General features: G+C 41.4%; 2 pseudogenes across 2 annotated transcripts; both read left to right on the top strand.

The window, feature by feature from the left end:
• Nucleotides 1-895: 895 nt before the first annotated feature.
• Nucleotides 896-9,693, top strand: LOC308415159 (ETS translocation variant 5-like; annotated as a pseudogene). Its single transcript has 2 exons — nucleotides 896-962; nucleotides 8,685-9,693. The product of its transcript is annotated as an ETS translocation variant 5-like (transcript).
• A 2,213-nt stretch (nucleotides 9,694-11,906) lies between these two features.
• On the top strand, nucleotides 11,907-12,433 carry LOC308415453 (N-alpha-acetyltransferase 60-like; annotated as a pseudogene). Its single transcript has one exon. The product of its transcript is annotated as an N-alpha-acetyltransferase 60-like (transcript).
• Nucleotides 12,434-21,769: the final 9,336 nt, after the last annotated feature.

Here is a 21,769-nt window from a genome sequence, read left to right as displayed (position 1 = left end):
TTCTTTTACTGCTTTTAGTATTCTTTCTTTGTTTTAAACATTTGTTGTTTGACTATTATGTGGTAGGAAGAATTTCTTTTCTGGTCCAGTCTATTTAGGGTTCTTTAAGGTTCTTGTATGTTCCTGGTCATGTCTTTCTTTAGGTTAGGGAAGTTTTCTTCTATAATTTTGTTGAAGATATTTACTGGGCCTTTCAGTTGAGAGTCTTTGCTCTCTTCTATACCTATTATCCTTAGGTTTGGTCTTCTCATTGTGTCCTGGATTTTCTGTCTTTTTGGGTTAGAATCTTATTGATTTTTGTATTTTTTTCTGACTGTTGTGTCAATGATTTCTATGGTATCTTCTGCTCCTGAGATTCTCTCTTCCATATCTTGTATTCTGTTGGTGATCCTAGCATCTATGACTCTCGATGTTTTTTCTAGGTTTTCCAACTTTATAGTTGTTCCTTTTGTGATTTCTTCATTGTCTCTATTTCTGTTTTCTGTTCCTTCCCCTGGTTGTTTGTGCTTTCCTTTAGCTCTTTAAGTGATTTTTGTGTTTCCTCTTTAAGAGCTTCAACTTATTTGTATGTATTCTCCTGGTTTTCCTTTACTTCTTTAAGTGTTTCATTTATGTGCTTCTCAAAGATCTCCATCATCATTTAGTATGATTTTAAGTCTAAATCTTGTTTTTCTGGTGAGTTGAGATATCCACTACTTGCAGTTGTGGGAGAACTGGGTTCTGATGTTGCCAGGTAGTCTTGGTTTCTGTTTCTTAGAGTCTTGTGCTTGGCTCTTGCCATCTTGTTATAGCTGATACTAGGTGATCTTGTCTCTCCTGTGGGTCTGAGGGCCCGTGGTCTCCAGAGGGAGATTGTTCCTGGGTGTTTGGCTCTCTGGGTAGGCTCTGAGTTTCGATGGCAGTGCCCAGTTCTGATGCAGTTGGGCTATGTCAAGTCTTGGACTGGAAGGCTGTTTTCCCAGGTACCACTGCTGCCTGTGCCTTGAGAGTTCTGGGTGGCCTCTCCCGGAGTAGACAGTGGCAACAATAAGTTGACTCACCCTTCCACTTAGGATGGTATGCCCTCATGCAGCTCTTCTGAGCCCCCAGCGAGCAGTGGGCAGGCCACTGGTCCTGATGAAACTGCCAGGATTCTTAATAGTGATCATCTGAAGGAAGTTGTATGTTCATTTTAATAACCAGGTTATAATGTTCCTCACTGGCAGACACAAAAAATTTAAGACACATGCTGTGTCCTGCAGAGAAATCATCTAATTAACCATGAATTGCTTTTCTTCTACTGCTGACAGAGTGCAGGGACAGTCATATTGTCTCATTTGCCACCTTTGTCACTGGTACTCAGCCTCCTTAGGAAGTTGGCAACAGATATTTATAGTGAAACCTCTGGTGGCAATACATTGCCTCTAGGACAGCGGTTCTCAGCCTTCCTAATTCTGGGCTCCTTTAATATAGTTCTTCGTGTGGTGATCCCCAATCATAAAATTATTTTCATTGCAACTTCCTTACCAATTTTGTTGCTGTTATGAATTATAATGTAAATATCTGATATTCAGGATATGTGACTCCAAAGGTGTTGTGACCCATATGTTTGGACCTACTGCTCTGGGGGCCATTAACTCACTCTGACAACAGTCAAATCCACGGCTCCATATATACTATGTTATCTGCTTTTGCTGCTCTGAAAAGCCAACATAGTTTGAGGGCACTATTATCAAGAAGGAAACTTTATGACCTGGTCTCAAATGAATCCTGCATAATTGAGGTAGAAAAGGGCACACTATAACTTATCCTATGTTAAATGCACAGTAAGTGACAGGTACATTCACCTGTAATGGCCCCAGTGTCACACATAAAATCCAATACAATTTTCTACATAAACAATTATAAAACACATGCAGTTTGTAGAAACCTCCACTACTATGTCAACATCTGTGGACAGATATTAAAAGAAAATTAATTTCATTGAAATACTTTAGCAGTCATCTGTCAGGCTTTTGTACTAGACTTAATATGGAGCCAGAAAAAAATGTCTCATCTGGTATTATAACATGAATGACAAGCGATACTATATTTACTTTACCACAGTCAATAAACTAGATTGGACCACTTTTTAAAGAATCCTTTAAGCTATATTGGACAACTTGAGCTTATCAAGTGACACAAATATTTAAACTGTTTTACAAATTAGCAAAAATATTTTTATTGGATATTTTATTTATCTGCATTTCAAATGTTATCCCCTTTCCCGGTTTCTGCCCTGCAAACCCCTCCACCCCCTGCTTCTATGAGTGTGCTCACCCACCCACCAACCCACTTCCACCTCACTGCCCTGGCATTCCCCTGCAATGGGGCATCAGGCTTTCACAGAACCAAGGGCTGCAAAAATATTTTTATCACAACAGAACATGCTGTTTTCCAACTTGTTTCTTCCCATCTGATGCATATCGGGAAATTTACTCTTGGTGGTTTATGTTCAGCTGTCAGCACTAGGAAAAAAAATGTTTGCTCTGTTGTAGTTATCTCTTTACACAATTACCCAGGGTTTTTGGGTGAGTCAGAGTCACATTCTATGTGTACAAATGTAGCTCTCTACAGATGTTCTTCTTCTAGTTATCTCTGTTTGAAAAGCACATACAGTTTTCACTGTTTAGTTGGTTAACTTCCATCCTGATGAGTATAGTCCTCAGTTATTTTGTTTTATTTTATAACATTGGGAATCAAAGGCAGGGCTCTGACCATGCGAGATAAGATTGGGACCAGCATCTACAGTCACAATTATTTCACATTGGAACATAAATAAATTCCATTTACCCTTTAATTCTCCAAGTAGTAGTACATATAGAATAATCCAAAAAAATCATGAGTTTACATATACTATAGAATACACACAGATTTTTAAAATTTCCTGGGTTTGTTGTATAAACAACAGGACACAGGAGGCCTACCCTAACCAAAGACAGCACTGCCTGCCTTCTAGGAGGCCTTCCCTAACCCAGATTGCACAACTTTACCTGTCTCCAAGGAGGCCTGCTCTAATCTGAGACACCCAGGTCAGTTAACACCAAAAATAACTAGATGATGAAAGGCAAGCACAAGAACATAACCAACAAAAAGCTTCTTTGAGGAGATTTTGTTTCACTGTTTATATTTTTCTTCTGGCATATGTATCTGACACACAGTAGTTTGATAAAAGACAAAGAAATCAAGGACTATACCATGTCATACAAACATTAGCAATGCTTATTAAGTTTATTCTATAATCCATTCCCTCACATAATATTTATTGAATTTCTGCTACATACCAGACTAGCTATTGGACTTCAAAGAAGCAAAACTATGATCCCACCCACTTTATTGTATAATGGAGAAGTCATGTCAATTATCACAACCCCATATAATCAGTGTGTAACAGAGGTAGATATACAAAACACCCCCTTCCTGTTGGCCCCTCCACCTGAATCTATGGCAGATTTGTGAGTCTAACTCCCTCTCCAACCCCACAGCCTACCTGTTTCCCAGGAGGTCTACCATAACCAGGAACACATATGAGACCCCTGCCCTAATGCCTATGCCATCTGGGACTCTCACAGAATCCAGTGGAGTGGACTCTATCCCTCTCTATCCAAGCATCATCCCCCTTTTAATCTGCATCTCCACCTGAACCCGTGGCAAATTGACGACCCTGCCACCCCATCCCGACCCTACAGCCTACCTATCTCTCAAGAAGTCTGCTGTAACCAGAAACACGGGAGGTCTCCCATAACCAGAAACACAGCCTACATGTCTCTTAGGGAGGTCAGCCATAACCAAGAACATAGAATGACACATCTTCCCCTGGACCCCATAGTCAGCCTGTCTCCTAGGATTTCTGACCTAACCAGGGACATAAGGACAAAGGGACACAGGAGGCCTACCCTAACCAGAGACAGAACTGCCTGCCACCCAGGAGGCTTGCCCTAATCCAGGTTACACAGCTCTATCTGCCTCCAAGGAGGCCTTCTTCAATCCAAGACACCTAGGACAGTTACCACCAAAAATAACCTAATAGTGAAAGACAAACACAAGAACATAAGCATCAGAAGTCATTGTAATTTAACACCATCAGAACCCAGTTCACTTACCACAGCAAGCCCTGGATACCCTAACACACTTGAAGAACAAGATTCTGGCCTAAAATCCCATCTCAGGAAGATGATAGAGGCCTTTGAGGAGGATATAAATGACTCCCTTAAAGAAATACAGAAAAACAGGTAATAGCTCTTAAAGAGAAAACAAATAAATTCCTTAAAGAAATATAGAAAAATATAATTTAAAAAAGATGAAGAAATTGAACAAAACAGTCCAAGACCTAAAAATGGGAATAGAAACTAAAGAAATCATGAATAGAGGCAACTGTGGAGATGGAAAACCTAAGAAAGAGATCAGAAACTACAGATGCAAGCATTACTAACAGAATACAAGAGATGGGAGAGTAGAAGATACCATAGGAGATAACATATAGGTCAAAAAAATACAAAGGGTACAAAGTTCCTAAACCAAAATGTTCAGGACATTTGGGACACAATGATAAGACCAAACCTAAGAATAATAGGAATAGAAGATGATGAAAATTCCCAACTCAAAGGAACAGAAAACATCTTCAACAAAATCATAGAAGAAAACTTTAACCTAAAGAACCACACAGCCATAAATGTACAAGAAGCCTAGAGAACACCAAATAGATTGGACCAGAAAAGGAAATTTTCTTGCCATGTAATAATAACAACACTAAATTTACAGAACAAAGAAAAATATTAGAAGTGGTAAGAGAAAGAAGTCAAGTAGCATATAAAGGCAGACTTATCAATTATACCAGATGTCTCAAGCAAGACACTAAAAGCCAGAAGATCTTGGACAGATGTCTTTCAGACCCTAAGAGAACAGAAATGCCAGCCCAGGATATTATACCCAGGAAAATTTTCAATTGTCATAGATAGAGAAACCAAAATATTCTATGACAAAATATTTATACAATATTTTCTACTAATCCAGTCATAAGGAGGTTACTAGAAAGAAAACTCCAAAAGAAGTAAGGTAACTATGTCCAGAAAAAGAAGAGAATTTAATCAAACCCAAAAGAAGAAAATTACATGCACATAATGCTACCTCCAAAAACAAAAATAACAGGAACTGGCAATCATTGCTCTTTAATATCCCTCAACATCAACGAACTCAATTCCCCAATAAAAAGACACAGGCTAACAGACTAGATTCTCGAAGATCCATCATTTTGCTGCATACAAGAAACACCCCTGAAAAACAAAGACAGACACTACCTCAGATTAAAGGGCTGGGGAAAAATATTTCCAAGCAAATAGTCCCAAGAAACAAGTTGGAATCACTATTCTAATACCCAATAAAATAGACTTTGAACCAAAAGTAATCAAAAGATATGGGGAAGGACAGTTCACATTCATCAAAGGAAAAATTCACCAAGATTAATCTCAATTCTGAACATCTATGCTCCAAATGCAAGGATAACCACATTTGTTAAAGAAACTTTACTAAAGCTCAAAACACACATTGAACCTCACACAATAACAATGGGGACTTCAACACTTCACTCTCACCAACGGAGAGATCATTGAAACTGAAACTAAGCAGAGATTCAGAGAAACTAACAAAAATTATAAACCAAATAGATTTAACAGATATGTACAGAACATTTCACCCAAATCAAAAGAATATACCTTCTTCTAAGTATCTCATTGAACCTTTTCCAAAACTGACCATATACTCAGACAGAAAACAAGACATATACTCAACAGATACAAGATTGAAATAATCTCATGCATTCTATCAGATCACCATGGACTAAGGCTGGTCTTCAATAACAACAACAACAACAACAAAAACAGAAATCTCACATACTCTTGGAAATTGAACAACTCTCTATTCAATGATAACTTGGTCAGGAAAGAAATAAAAAAATTAAAGACTTTCTATAATTCAATAAAAATAAAGGTAGAGCATACCCAAACTTATGGGACACTATGAAAGCAGTGCTAAGAGAAAAATTCATAGCATTGAGTGCTTTAATTAAAGGAATTGAAGAGATCCTATAATAGCAACTTACCAGCACACCTGAAAGCTCTAGAACAAAAAGAAGCAAGCATACTCAAGAGGAGTAGACAGTATAAAATAGTCAAACTTGGGGCTGAAATCAACCAATTAGAAACAAAGAAATGATACAAAGAATCAATAAAAACAAGAGCTGGTTCTTTGTAAAAATCAACAGGATAGAAAAACCCTTAGCCAATCTAACTAAGGGGCACAGTATCCAAATTAACAAAATCTGAAGTGAAAAGGAAGGCATAACATAACTAAAGAATTTTTTTTAAATCATCAAATATTTTTATCTAAACAACTTTATTTTTAAAAACAGATAAATGTACAGATTTTTAAATCATCAAATTTTAATAAAAAAGCCTATACTTGACAGAAGTAGAAGAAAATCTAGAGGAAAAGAATGATTTTTCTGGACAGATACCACATACCAAAATTAAAACAAGATTACGTAAACTATATAAATAGTTCCATAACACCTATGGTATTGGAGCAGTCCTTAAAAGCCTCCCAACCAAAATAAGGATAGAGCCAAATGGTTTTAGTGCAGAATCCTACCAGAGCTTCAAAGAAGAGCTAATGCCAATACTTTTTAAACTATTCCACAAAACATAAACAGAAGGAACACTATTCATCCTATGAAGCCATAGTTACTCTGATACCTAAACCACACAAAAACCCAATGAAGAAAAAGAACCTCAGACCAATTTTACTTATAAATATCAATGCAAAAATACTTAGTAAAGTTCTTGCAAAACCAAATCCAAGAATACATCAAAACTTTCATTCACCATGTTCACGTAGGCTTTATTCCAGGGATGCACAGATGGTTCAATATACAAAACCCCATTAATGTAATCAACTGTATAAACAAACAAAGTAAAAAAAAAAAAATTACCCGATCATCTCATTAGATGCTGAAAAAGCCTTTGACGAAATACAATATTCCTTCCTGTTAAAAGTATTGGAGAGATCAGGAATTTAAGGCCTATATCTAAACATAATAAAATCAGTATAGAGCAAACCAACAGCCAATATCAAATTAAATGGAGAGAAACTTGAAGCAATCCCACTAAAATAGGACTCTTCCGATTTTATTACTTGACGTTACTTGGTATATTACTTGAAGTTCTAACAAGAACAATTAGATGAAAAAGGGAGATCAAGGGGATATGAATTGAAAAGGAAGAAGTCAAAGTGTCATGACTCCAGAAATTCTACCAGAGAACTCCTACAGTTAATAAACTTCAGCAAAATGGCCAGATGTTAAATTAATTAAAACAAATCAGTTGCCTTCCTCTATACAAAGGCTAAATAGGCTGAAAAAGAAATTAAGGAAACAACATTCTTCACAATAGCCATAAATAATATAAAATATCTCAGTGTGACTCTAACCAAACAAGTGAAAAAACTGTATGAGATAAATTTCAAGTACCCAAAAAAAGAAATCGAAAGCCTCAGAAGATAGATTCTGCATGCTCATGGATTGGTAGGATTTACATAGTAAAACTGGCCATTGTAACAAAGCAATCTACAGCTTCAATGCAATGCCCATCAAAATTCTAACACAATTCTTCACAACAGGGAATGAGCATTTCTCAACTTCATTTGGGGAAAAACAAAAACAACAACAACAAAAAAAAACAGTGTATTGGCTGGTTTTGTGTGTCAACTTGACACAAGCTAGAGTTATCAAAGAGAAAGGAGCCTCAGTTGAGGAAATGCCTCCATGAGATTCAGCTGTAAGGTATTTTCTCAACTAGTGATCAAGGAAGAGCGCCCACTGTGGGTGGTGCCATCCCTGGGCTGGTAGTCCTGGGTTCTAAAAGAAACCAAACTGAGAAAGCCAGGGGAAGCGAGCCAATAAGCAACATCCCTCCATGGCCCCTGCATCAGCACCAGCTTCCTGACCTGCTTGAATTCCAGTCCTGACTTCCTTTGGTGATGAACAGCAATGTGGAAATGTAAGCTGATTAAACCCGTTCCTCCCTTACTTGCTTCATGGTCATGACGTTTGTGCAGAAATAAAAACCCTAAGACATAGACTCATCTTGTCTTAGAAAAACAAGATTATGGACATGTCTATTGAGATTATCTGCACTATCTTAACCGAAATGGAAAGACCCACTCCAACTTTGGGAGTAACCATTTCATAGGTTGGGTCTCTAAGTGTGTGAAGGGGAAAAAAGACGTTTGGATGAGCACGAGCATTTAACCCTCCATACTTTCCGATTATGAATGCAATGTGTTCACACGCCTATTGTTCTGTCATGGCTTCCCGGTCAAGACGAATTTTATCCATTAGAAGTATAAGCCAACCCTGCTGGTTACATAATCTGTTGCGGGGGGGGGAACCCCGCAGTCCCATGTCCGGCTTCCCGGCTCCCCCAGGATGCGCTGAGCCACTCCACTGCTGCTGGCTCCCGTCCGAGGTGTGAATGGCAGACATGCTTTCCAGCACCCTCAGCGAGGTCAGCCTCCTCTGCCATGATGACATAGACACTGTGAAGCACCTGTGTGGCGACTAGTTCCCCACTGAGTACCCAGACTCATGGTATCGTGATATTGCATCCAATAAGAATTTCTTCTCGACTCGCTTCCAGAACCTGGATCACAGCAACAAACATTTGCGGTCCCCCGGCCACCACATCAGCCCCTGCAAATGCCAAAGACGATGTCTGAAAGCCAGTATCCAACAGAACAGAGATTTCAGCGACAGCTGTCTGAGCCCTGCCGCCCCTTCCCTCCTCAATCAGGAGTTCCTGGAGACAATCGCCCCAGCTACCACCGGCAGATGTCAGAGCCCCTCGTCCCCGCAGCTCCTCCACCCCTTCAGGGATTCAAGCAGGAATACCATGACCCACTCTATGACCATGGGGTCCCTGGGATGCCTGGTCCCCCAGCACATGGGTTCCAGTCACCCATGGGAATCAAGCAGGAGCCCCGAGATTACTGTGCTGACTCAGAAGTGCCTAACTGCCAGTCACCCTACATGAGAGGCGGGTATTTCTCCAGCAACCATGAAGGATTCACATATGAGAAGGACCCCAGGCTATATTTTGATGACACGTGCGTGGTGCCAGAGAGACTGAAAGGCAAAGTTAAGCAGGAGCCCACCATGTATCGAGAGGGGCTCCCTTACCAGAGGCGGGGCTCTCTGCAGCTGTGGCAGTTCCTCGTCACCCTTCTGGATGACCCAGCCAACGCCCACTTCATCGCCTGGACTGGCCGAGGCCTGGAGTTTAAGCTCATAGAACCGGAAGAGGTTGCTCGCCGTTGGGGTATTCAGAAGAATCGGCCAGCCATGAACTATGACAAGCTGAGCCGTTCCCTCCGCTATACTGTGAAAAGGGCATCCTGCAGAAGGTGGCTGGGGAACGGTGCGTCTACAAATTTGTGTGTTACCCGGATGCACTTTTCTCCATGGCCTTCCCGGACAATCAGCGCCCGTTCCTGAAGGCAGAGTCCGAATGCCCCCTCAGTGAGGAGGACACCCTGCCACTAACTCACTTCGAAGACAACCCTGCTTACCTCCTGGACGTGGATCGCTGCAGCAGCCTCCCCTATGCCGAAGGCTTCGCTTACTAAGTTTCCGGCTGGCAGAGCAGCCAAACCCTAGAGCTAGCAGTCCTCATTCAGGCAGACAGGGGCAGTGGCTTTGTTTGTGTTTTTGGCTGTTCCTAAAGCTTGCCCTTTGAGTATTATCTGGAGAACCCAAGCAGTCTCTGGATTTGACACCCTTAAAGACAATACCTTGGCTCGGGAGTGGGAACAAGGAGAGACAGAAAAGCCACCACATGGCTGGTGATTCTGATTCAATTCCCGGGAAGAGATGGAAGTGGGTCCTCCTTGCCATCACGGCCAGTATGTGCAGAGAGCAGTGTGCTCATGTTAGCGCCCATGAGAGGGGACTGAGTTATGACAATCTACGTTGATCATGGACTACTAAATGCCTTCCCACAGGAGGCTTTGACTTGCACAATTCTTTGGAAAGAAACTGCACACCCATAGGAAAGTTGATACGGCTGGGTTGGGGACCATTGAGCTTTGAAGTTTGCAAACCTCTTACAGCTCATTCTGAGATCGATCCCCTTTAGTCCAGAACTGGGGAGGCCAGGAGAGCCGTTACTCACCCCATGGTTCTCAGACCTCTGCTGCTCTTGGGCCGTCCAGCCCAGAGGTCACTGTAAGTAAATCAAGTCCCCCTCATCCCAGTCACACGACTGAGCGCAGATGGTTTCTTTTAGAAAGATGATTAATATGACACTATTTTGTTTTGCTTTGGTTTGGGGAGGGGTGTGGACCATTTTTGCTTTGGGTGATTGTTTTAGGGGAAAAACAGTTTATATAAACTGATTTTTGTAGTTTTGGTATTTAAAGCAAAAAACAAAAAACCCAACCACCGCTTTTTGGTACCTGCACTGCGTCCCTCAGGCGGGGCGGTGCCCACCTCAGAAGAGCCTGAGAGGAGCCCGGCTGGGGCGTCCCCTTTGCCACTTAGAAGCCTGCTCGGTGCTTCTGCACCAGACAACCTGTTGACATTTACACTTTTGAAGTGTGCAGGCCAGCCTGGACACAGCTTCTCCATGCTCACTAACTCTCTTCTCTGGGAAGCAAATGTACATACTACATACTACATACATGTCATATCCGTTTAACAACTAGTCGCCTGCTGGGAACCCAGGCATCTGCCTTGCTTTTCCTTTTTCACTTAGGGACTTTGAACCGTGCACAACGGTTCCCTGGGGTCTGAAACTTACCTGTCACCTACAGGTAACAGTGCTAGCTATCATTCCGACTTCCTGATACTTTTTTCTTCTTAATTTTTTTATTCTGATTGCTGTATCTATCATGTTGGGAATGCTATAAACAACCAAACTAAAGCTGTATAAAAAATTGGGTTTGGAGTGGCGGAAAAGCCAGCGGGAAGTGCCAGCGCTTCGACGCCCGACCCCTTGTTTGCAGGAGTTTGCTCCACTTGACACACGCCACATGCCGTGTTCCTCACGTGCAGGACACAGAGCTGACTGAGCAAGCGTGGGACATCCTTTGCTGTCCCATGAGTGAGGCACTCCACGGCCTTCTCATAACTTGTGAAAAGGGGTTCATGGGAATGAGGGGGTACATTTTAGAGCTATGAGAACCTAAGGTTTTCCCTCTCGAAAGCTAGTCAGCCCACAGAGGTGTCAAACCTGAAGCTTGGGCCTTAATTAGCATTGTACTCTAAGGAAAGGACTCTTTCATAAGCATATTTATAGCTTTCTAATCTACACACAGTCTATACATAGATGCGTATTTTACCCCAGCTGGCTAGAGATTTATTTGTTGTAAATGCTGTATAGATTTTTGGGGTTCTTCTGTTTTTTTCCTCTTATACTGGTTTGGGGTTTTCGTTTTCTTTAATGAATTTATGCTGTTTTGGGGGATTTGAGAAGAGTCTTCTGTAGCCTGAGCTGCCCCTCCCCTGTTGTGACGGCACATGCCAACCAGGGACGCCGGACAGTAGTGCGATGTTGCATTCCCATTGGACTCATTGTACCTCCTGAAGAGCTGCCCCCACCAAGGTGTGGGGCTTCTTTCATGCATTTGCTTCTTTTCCAGAGTGTGGGCGTCTACAGCGCAGAAAGGCTGTAGCCTGCCAGTTGATTTGAACGACTTCCCCTGCACAGGGATGTGTGCATCCTGCCGAGCTGCGCTATATTCTGTACTGTGTACAATAAAGACGATTGCTTTCCTTTAAAAAAAATTTAAAAAAAAAGTTCTTCTCCCTTGCTGCAACCTACAGGGGTGACATTGTGGGAATGATAGTAGCTAAAATAAAGAATAGGACCAAAATACATAGAGGATGGAGATATTCTAGCCTCCAGCTTCTCTGTGGATACACAAGTTGCCTACATCCTCAGTCTGGGAGTGGTGAAAGAGTTCAGAAAACAGGGCATAGATTCCCTTTTACTAGAAAGTTTAAAGGATCATATTTCAACCACCACCCAGGACCACTGCAAAGCCATTTACCTGCATGTTCTTACCACCAACAACACAGCAATAAACTTCTATGAAAACAGAGACTTCATGCAACATCACTATCTGCCCTATTACTACTCCATCCGAGGGGTCCTCAAAGATGGCTTCACCTATGTCCTCTACATCAGTGGTGGCCACCTTCCCTGGACCATCTTAGACTACATCCAGCACCTGGGCTCAGCACTAGACAACCTGAGCCCCTGCTCCATCCCACACAGGATCTACCAGGATCTGCCTGCTCTTCAGCTTTCTGCCATGGTCCAGCATTTCCACCAAACGTGGCATTGAGTACAGCCGTACCATGTAATGCCATTGAGGCAGCCTCCACCAGGCTTCTGTCCTCAGCACTTTGTGGAGCCTATTTTCCTGTCTGTCTGACTTCTGCTGTCCTTTTGGAGGAGCTGGTGACCACCTGCTGGCCCATCAGCCTGCCCCAGCTGCAGGCCCGGTGCTATGCTGGCTCAGGAGCAGCATGTATACTGGTCATGGTAGTCAATAGGCTCTCCTTCCACCTGGAGTCCTTGTCCTGCCTCCATGCCCTGGCACCACCCAATGGCCCGGCAGCTGAGTCTACACTCACTGGGAAAGGGCTGGCCAGGCTTCTCCTCTGCCTCCTGCTCCTTTAGCTCCATCCTACAAGATGGACTGAACTTTGCTGAAAACGTGTGGATATTTTTGACCCTGAAGACACAGGAACCTTAGAATAAAGAGGCACAGCGAGAAGAATGTCAGTTCTTGTTTAGGAATGCCCTAAAGAAGCTTAGATGATGAAAACGGTTCTTACACCTCCGTAAAAGGTTGGAAACTGGGAAAAGAGAAAGAGGGCTGGCCCTTCACAAGAACTCAAAGCTTCAGGAATCAGTCCTCTCCATAGGCAGTTAGATGGACAGTTCTCTGTTCCCAGTGTTCTATTGTCCACTTCTTCCTGTCCAGAAGGACCATCCTGCCTGTTGAATCCTGGCATGTTCCACATAGCTGACCTACCCTGGGAGCTGGGCCAAGGACAGGTAGCTGTTGGCTTCTGGATTCCTTCCCTGCTTATCCTTCTAGAAGCTGAAACTTCAAGGCCTGAGCCCATGCAGACAGGTGGACGCTGAGCTCTATATTGGCATCTCTGCTACTGTGGACCCATGGGACCTGGCCTTGGGAGCAGAAGACAACTGGTGCCTGTGGGCCTTCAGTAGAGGCTCTGCCAGTACCATGAATGGTGCTTGCAGCAGACATCTCAAGTTTCCAGCATTCTTTCCTTTGTGCCCCCAAATGTTTGCTGTCAGAATCCTGCCCAGAATTGCTGCAATGTTACAGGAGCCCTTGCAGGGGTCCTCACAGCCCCTCACTGTGCCACACTGAGGAAGAACAGCTTTATTGACAGGCCTCATTACTGAGTGCTTCCCTCCCTCAGCATCTCCTGGCTCAGGGCTCTCAAGCCATAGAGCCAGCCAAAGGCTACCTGGCCTCAGAAAGGAAGAGGTTCCCACAAAGGAAGGCCAAAGCAGTTAAGTATCCCCCTTCCTCAACATAACTAGCCAGCAGGTGGCAAGTCCTCACTGGTTTTGGTTGTATGCTGAGGCACCAGCCCCAAATTCTCTCCCTTTTCAGTCATTGGTGATCATGTGACTTTCATTTCTGACCTGTGTAGTCAAGGAAGAGTCTTCCAGAAGGTTCTGACTTGGGCATTCATAAATCCAACTCAGAGGCCACAACCTATCCCCTTCGGTCCCATAATCATTGCAGTGTCCAGCCCAGTGTTGGATAAATTGTAGTATGTAGTCTCATTACAAATAAATAGACTTTCACTAGTCTCATCCTGTCTCTAAGAAAAAAAAAAACAAGAGAAGTATAAGCCAAAATAAAGTTCCTTGCATAAGGTTTGCGAGATATTTTGTTATAGTCATAAGAAATGTAGCTAATACAGTTATCAATTTCAAAGTTTCAATGACTATATCAGGGTGACATTTAGTTGCTTTAATCCAGCCATGATTATCAACCAAAGATTTGTGTTCTAATGATTAATACTTTTGCCTAGTGACCCACAAGTCAGGAAAGGCATCAATTTTTCAGATGATTGGCTCTAAATCAAATGTGTATTAAGCCCAAGCAATGAATCAGATTTTACAAGGAATAAAAATTCATGTTTAAGAAATTAAAAGTCCATTATTAGGGCTTGAATGTTAGATCAGCGATTAAAAGCATTTGTTCTAGCAGAGGACCTGGTACCCACATAGTCTCACAACCATCTGTTAACTTCAATTAACAGATCGAGGAGATGTAATGCCCTCTTCTGGCATCTGTTGGCACTACAGATGCAAAATAGCCCATCTAATTTATGAAAACCATTAGATGAATATGAATCCACATCTATGGATCCACCCTAATTGGCAGCAACATTTTAAGATGATATTATTTTCTTTTAGGAGAAGTTTGTGGTGATCATACAGTTAGCAAAGTGATAGGAATCAACAGCATCTTACACCTCCCTACAAGATGAAAACTTCATTTGAAATGGGCTTGATATTGTCAGAGATGATAGCCTATATTTTGCCATAATGCATAACTGTATTGCCTTCATCCCTTTTAGAAGACATGCTTTTCAGACTGCTCACTTATGTATTCTATTCAAGTGACACTGGAAATGAATTGAAAGAGAAGTTTGTAGATAAAGTTTGAAAACTAGTTAGTAAAATTCTAACAGTTACTTCAAAATGTGAGGTTCCCTGCTACACCAGAGTACATAGAAAGTATGTAATTATGGGCAACTGAGAATTTTGCCAACTTCTTTTATAACAATATGATAATTCTTAAAGGATATTGATATTTTTATCTTAACTTCGTGATTGTGTTGCCTGGATGTCTGACTGTGTGTCACAGGTATGCCTGATGCCTGAGGTCAGGAGAGGGCATTGAATCCTCTGCAACCAGAATTTCGAATAGATGCAAGCCACCACATGAGTCCAGGAGCCAAATCCAAGTTGTCTGGAAGATCATCATGTCATAACCACCGACCCAGCCTTCTTTACACCTTAGAGAGAACATTGAAATTCCAAGCCAAAGCGCACAAAGATATGTACTACAGAGAAATGTATTCTTTGGGAGAGTAGCTTGTTTCAGTAGTAGAGAAATTGTAGGTCCGCACTTCAGTCTACTGTTATTTGGAAGAGAATCATCTCTGAAAATGGCCATGTCATTTAATTCATAAATCCCACTGAAGAAAAAGCCCTCACCACACACTTCTTTGTATTTTCCTCTACTTTTAGAAAAAGATGCTCTTGTTGAGTAGTTCACAGGTTTCAAACTCTCCAAACACTTCTGAAAGTTCTTTTGATAAAGGTATATCTGAAGATTTATGGGCATGTCTATAAATTTTGCAACTGGCCTGCTAGAGGATTTGGAAAAGGTGACTTTAATGTTCTATCAAATACTAAAGAAATGTTTTCTCGTCCATCAACAGATATTCAATTGACAAGGTGTCTTATTCTGTGAGTACTGAAAGACCAGGATAAATCTTGACCCCCTAGCAGGTAGAGTAGAATCAAAAATGTAGGATAGCTGGTTCAGGGACTTTGTTCCAGGAACTAACTGACCATAAAAGTTATAGCCGGTTCAGCATCTTGAGAATCCAGGTGTTTCCTTTGCGATTCTTTGCTGGTATTTTGGGTATTTTCCAATGACACCCTCCCTACCCCCTTTAGGTTGTGGTTTTCTCCTTTAAATACCCCTTCTCCCAGCTACTCAGGGTCGAGCTCCTCTACCCATGTGTGGGATATGAGGTTCAGCCCCAGCATGCTGGTTCCTGTCAATTCCCATCAATAAACCTCGTGTGATTGTAGCAAGGATGGTCTCTCATGAGTTCTTGGGGGTCCGTGTCATCCTGAGACTTGAGTGAGGGTCTCCCCACTCCCGGGGGTCTTTCAGTACAAGTTATAGCAATATCTGATCCCAACCATATTCAGAAAAACAATAGAGGTAATGGGATTGTACACATAGCTGATGCCTTAGTTACAAAAGCCATCTCAGCTTTGAAGACTCTACTTTCTCCAGGACTTCCTTCCATTTCTTGATGTCAATAATATAATCCTTAAAGTCCAGCTCCTACATTATAAAACTTCATGAGAATAAGCAAAAGCTTACAGAGAAATCTGTGTAATTGTTCAGAAAAATCCTCTACCCTGGGTCTAGAAAATATAACTAGAGAAAGGACTGAAGGAACTGAAAGGGTTTACAACCCCATGAACAACAGTATCAACCAACCAAACCTATAGAGCTCCCAGGGACTAAAACACCAACCAGTGAGCACACATGGAGAGACCCGTGGCTTCAGCCATATATGTAACAGGGGATGGTATTGTCTGGCATCAATAAGAGGAGAGACCTTTGATCCAGTGAAGGCTTATTTCCCCAATGTAGAAGAATGCCAGGGCAATGAGGTAGGAGTGGGTGGTTGGAAATGGGAACATCTTCATGGAAGCAAGGGGAGGGGAGAGGGGGATGGGAGAGGGGGATAGGAGAGGGGGAAAGGGGTATAACATTTGAAATGTAAATACATAAAATATCCAATATAAAAAGATTTTTAAAAAAACAATAAAATATAACTGACATTTGAAAAATACCTAAGAGCATTTAATGCAAAGCAGAAGAGATAAAAATGAAAACATGACATCTGTAAACCAATATGTACTGTGATAATATCTTTGGAAGGGAGGGGAGAATCACTCTCTTGCTGACCTAAAACTCTTCCTAGACCATGCTGTCTTCAAACTTATAGAAATCTTCCTGCCTCTGCATGCTAAGTGCTTGGGTTAAAGACCATTTCCAATAGCTGTAACTATTAATAGTATTAGGAAGGGACTGGAAAGATTGCTGGTGGTTTAGAGTGCAGGTTGCTCTTCCAGAGAACCTATCACCCACAGGAAAGCTCACAACCATCTATAACAACATTTCCAGGAGATCCTACGCCCTCTTCTGTCATCCACCAGCACCAAGCACACAAGCAGTGGGCAGGCCTAAATGTAGGTAAACATATGTACATATAAAATAAAACAAGTTTGAAATAATATTATTAAGTCCAAAGGAAGGACTTGTGGTAGTTTGAATGAGAATAGCTCCCAAAAGTCCCCAAGTTCATATATTCAGTTGATATAAGTGTGTTCTAGTAAGGATTGTGGGTTGTGACTATGTCAGAAGAGGTGTGCTCTTGTTAGAGGAGGTTTGTCACTGGGATTGGACTTTTGAGGTTTCAAAAGCCCAAACCAAACCTAGTCCCCCCTTCTCTTCCTCCCTTCCCCCCTCTCTCTGCCACCACAACTTGAATAAGAGAAAAGTTTTCAGCTACTGCTTCACCCCATGCATTATGATTCCAACTATGGTGGTAATAGATTCATCCTCTAAAACTTTAAGCAAACCTCAATTAAATGCTTGTTTTTATTCGTTGTACTGGTCATGGTAATTTTTCACGCCAATAGAAAAGTAACTAAAATGCAAAGGACCAGCCTTGGATTAGAGAGGGGTTCCTGAGAGAAGTGGTGTTTGGGAGCTGCAAAAAGAAATGACTAAGTCAAACCATGGGTCCAAGCTGGTGGCCTAGGTTCTGCTAGGATGGCTTTCTAGATTTCTCCCTCTTTGTCTTTGTCTCTCTCTGTGTGTGTGTGTGTGTCTTTCTCTCTGTATCTCTCTCCGTCTCTGTCTCTCTCTGTCTCTCTCTCTTTCTCTCTCTCTCTCTCTCTCTCTCTCTCTCTCTCTGTGTGTGTGTGTGTGTGTGTGTGTGTGTGTGTGTGTATTCTGCTCTGATCTTTTCTAGACAGACTTTCTTGCTATTCTAAAACCTCTAGTTAATACAGCTAGCTTTCTGCTAGAGACAGCTCTCACTGCTAGTAAAAATTCCAAAAGCTCTCCAGATAGCTCACTGGTTTTTCTGACCAAAGTCAGAAAAGCTACTATAAAAAAATTCTTGGATCTTTCGATCAAGTCGGAAATCCTGTTAGAAAAATTCTAAAATCAATTTTTGGGTTTTCTGATCATAATAAAAAACATTTTTATTGGATATTTTAAGTATTTACATTTCAAATGTTTTCTCCTTTCCTGGTTCCCTCCTCTCCCATTCCTCCTCCCCCTGCTTCTGTGAGGATGCTTCCCGTCCCACCCACCCCCTCCAACCTCACTGCCCTAGCACTCCCTTACACTGGGGTATCTAGCCTTCACAGGACCAAGGACTTTTCTTCTTATTGATGCCATAAAATGCCATTCTCTGCTACATATGTGGCTGGAGCCATGGGTCTTTTCTTGCGTACTCTTTGGTTGGTGGTTTATTCCCTGGGAGCTCGGCTGGGGGGGGGGGCTCTGGGTGGTTGATATTGTTGTTCTTACTATGGGTTGCAAACCACTTCAGCTCCTTCAGCCCTTTCTCTAACTCCTCCATTGGGGTCCTGCTGCTCAGTCCGATGGTTAGCTGCAAGCATCCTCATCTGTATGGGTAAGGCTCTGGCAGAGCCTCTCAGGGGACATCCATATCAGGCTCCTGGCAGCAAGCACTTCTTGATATCAGCAGTAGTGTGTGGGTTTGGTGGCTGCATATGGGATGGATCCCCAGGTAGGACAGTCTCTGGATGGCCTTTTCTTCAGTCTCTGCTCCACTCTTTGTCCCTGCATTTCCTTTAGACAGAAGCAATTCTGGGTTAAAATTTGGAGAAGGGCAGGTGGCCACACCTCCTATCTTGCCTCACCTCTGGATATGGTCTCTACTGGTTCTTCTTCTCCTTAGTTGGGCATTTTAACTAATGTAATCCCCATTGGTTCCTTGGACCCTCTTGCATTCCTGGCATCTGGGACTTGCTGGTAGCTACCCACATTTCCCCATCCCCCACTGCTACACACCTCTCTTCAAATTCCTGTATATTATCTCCATATCTTTCCATACCTTATCTGGCCCCACTTTTCCCCTTTCCCCTCCTCACTTCCTCCCAAGTCCTATGAACACTGTCCTTTGCCTTACAAGAGCTTTGAATTTTTATGACATCCCATTAGTTATCTTAGAGCATAAGCCATTGGTGTTCTGTTCAGGAAATTTTCCCCTGTGCTTATGTGTTCAAAGATCTCCCCCCACTTTCTGTTCTATTAGTTTCAGTGCATCTGGTTTTATGTGGAGGTCTTAGATTCACTTAGACTTGAGCTTTGTACAAGGAGATAAGAAAGGATAGATGTGCATTCTTCTATATGCTGACCTCAAGTTGATCCAGCACCATTTGTTGAAAATGCTGTCTTTGATATTTAAGAGTCATCATGTTTAATCTTTACACACCAAAAAATTTTTACTATTTCCATGTTACATTTTGTTTTATATGTACTTCATTCTCATTGTAACTAGTAAGTTTTCAATGCATACTACCAAACCTTTAAACGAAATCACGTACTGACTAAAAAGTATATTCATATGGTTTTATGTTAAAAATATTTTAAAATCTTTACATTTATCTCTTTTTTAAAATAAATTTGTTTAATTTTTAAAAAGAATATTTACCTTTGAGTTAATAAAAAGCTCTGAGTTGGTTCAGCTGAAAAGAAAGAAAAGAAAATTCTGTCTTTTTTTCCACTGGATCCTTTATCAAAGATCAAGTGACCATAGGTGTGTGGGTTCTTATCTGGGTATTCTCATTGATCTACCTGCCTGTCTCTGAACCAATACCATATGGTTTTATCACAACTGACCTGTAATACAGCTGGAGGTCAAGGATGGTGATTCCCCCAGAAGTACTTTTATTGTTGAGAATAGTTTTCACTATCCTGGGGTTTTTTTTTTTTTTGTTATCCCAAATGAATTTGCAAATCTTTCTAATTCTTTGAAGAATTGAATTGGAATTTTGATGGAGATTGCATTGAATCTGTAGATTGCCTTTGGTAAGATGGCCATTTTTACTATATTAACCCGCCGATCCATGAGCATGGGAGATCTTTCCATATTCTGAGAATTTCTTCAATTTCCTTCTTCAGAGATTTGAAGTTCTTATCATACAGATCTTTCACTTGCTTGGTTAGAGTCACACCAAGGTATTTTATATTCTTTGTGACTATTATGAAGGGTGTCATTTCACTAATTTCTCATCATGTTTATTCTTTGAGTAGAGGAAAGCTAGTGATGTGTTTGAGTTAATTTTACATCCAGCCACTTTGTGGAAGTTGTTTATCAGGTTTAGGAGTTCTCTGGTTCAGCTGTGTTCACTCTTTAGACAGCCTTCTCTGCATAGCTGCAAAAAAACATTCTAAACAAGCTGTGTTAGCTCCCTAAGTGATTCTTGAGATTTCTGACCAAGTCAGAAATCCTGCTAGAAAAAAAATTCTTAAAAGAGATATAAAAACGTTAAAAGAGCTCCGTTCACTCTCCATGGATTTTTCCAACTAAAATTAGAAATCCTGTCAGAAAAAAAAATTGTGGAAGAGTTGTCTTTGATCTCCAGAGATCTCTAGATAGCTCAACTCTCAAAAGAGAAAATTCTGTAAAGAACCGCTGTTGCTTTCTGCTAGCTTATCCCATGCAGACCAAAAGCCCAGTCTTTTATTTTTCAAATCAATTCAGTCATTTATTCTAGGTTTCCTTTTGATTATCCTCATCCTATGACTCCAGCTGCTTAATTCTTAGGAGACAGTGAGCACATTTTTTTTTTTTGTTTTTTTTTATAACATTGAAAAACAATTCAGAGATCTGCCTGCCTATGCTAAGCACAGACCCTAAGCAAGCTAGGTAGGACCCTGTCCTGGAATTACCATTCTGACTATGCCTAGACCTGAACTTCATGTGTCCCAGATTGACCTTGAAATCAGGAATCTGCCAGCATTTCTGTATTTCTGACAAGCTGCCTACATTTCTATATTTCTGACAAGCTGCCTGCATCTCTGTATTTCTGACAAGCTGATTCATAATGTAGCTGTCTCTATTCCTTTAGATCTGTGAAGATACTTATATAATTTATATTGCATAGTTTATTTTTGCATAGTTGAGAACTTATATATTCTCAAACTCATATTTTTATAGTTCTTTCCATGGCTTTAAGGGCTGTCCTGAATGTCCCAGTGTTTTGTTGAGACATTAGTCACATCTTTGCCTCCTGGACTCATGCTCTCAGATTGTCATGGAGTCATTAACAGTTAACAGGTAGGACATTCTTCAGAGGAACCTGAAAATAGTTACAATATTATACAAACAAACCTTAAACCCGCAGCAGCCATTGGCACTCAAGGAGGCCCACTCCTGCTGGCTCTGTCTCAGTGGCAGGAGCCATGACATTCTGTCCCTACCAAGTCCAAGCTGGACTTGGCACTAAAACACCATTCTTGCTTATGGATTAGCTAGAAAAGTGGCAAATAGGATGAAAGAAAATGAAAACATCGAGGGAATTTCAAGCAGTGTGGATAATTAGAAGGTGTCAAAATGAAGTCTCAACAACAACCACTGTGAAGAAAATCAAGGACAAAGAGAGTTCACCTGGAAATAATAAGAAAGAATAAAGTGATGGGGTATTTTCACCAGGTATTACTGACATGGCAAATAATAACATTGTACTAGAATGAAATTATAAATAAACAGCAAAATAAATTACAAAGAGTCAGGGCCTACCCACAGACCGCTGAGCAACCAGAAGAGCCTCACAAGCACTTT

This window comes from Micromys minutus (genome assembly GCF_963924665.1).
Source record: "Micromys minutus genome assembly, chromosome: X".
NCBI lineage: Eukaryota > Metazoa > Chordata > Mammalia > Rodentia > Muridae > Micromys > Micromys minutus.
This window is presented reverse-complemented; position numbering and strand designations above follow the sequence as displayed.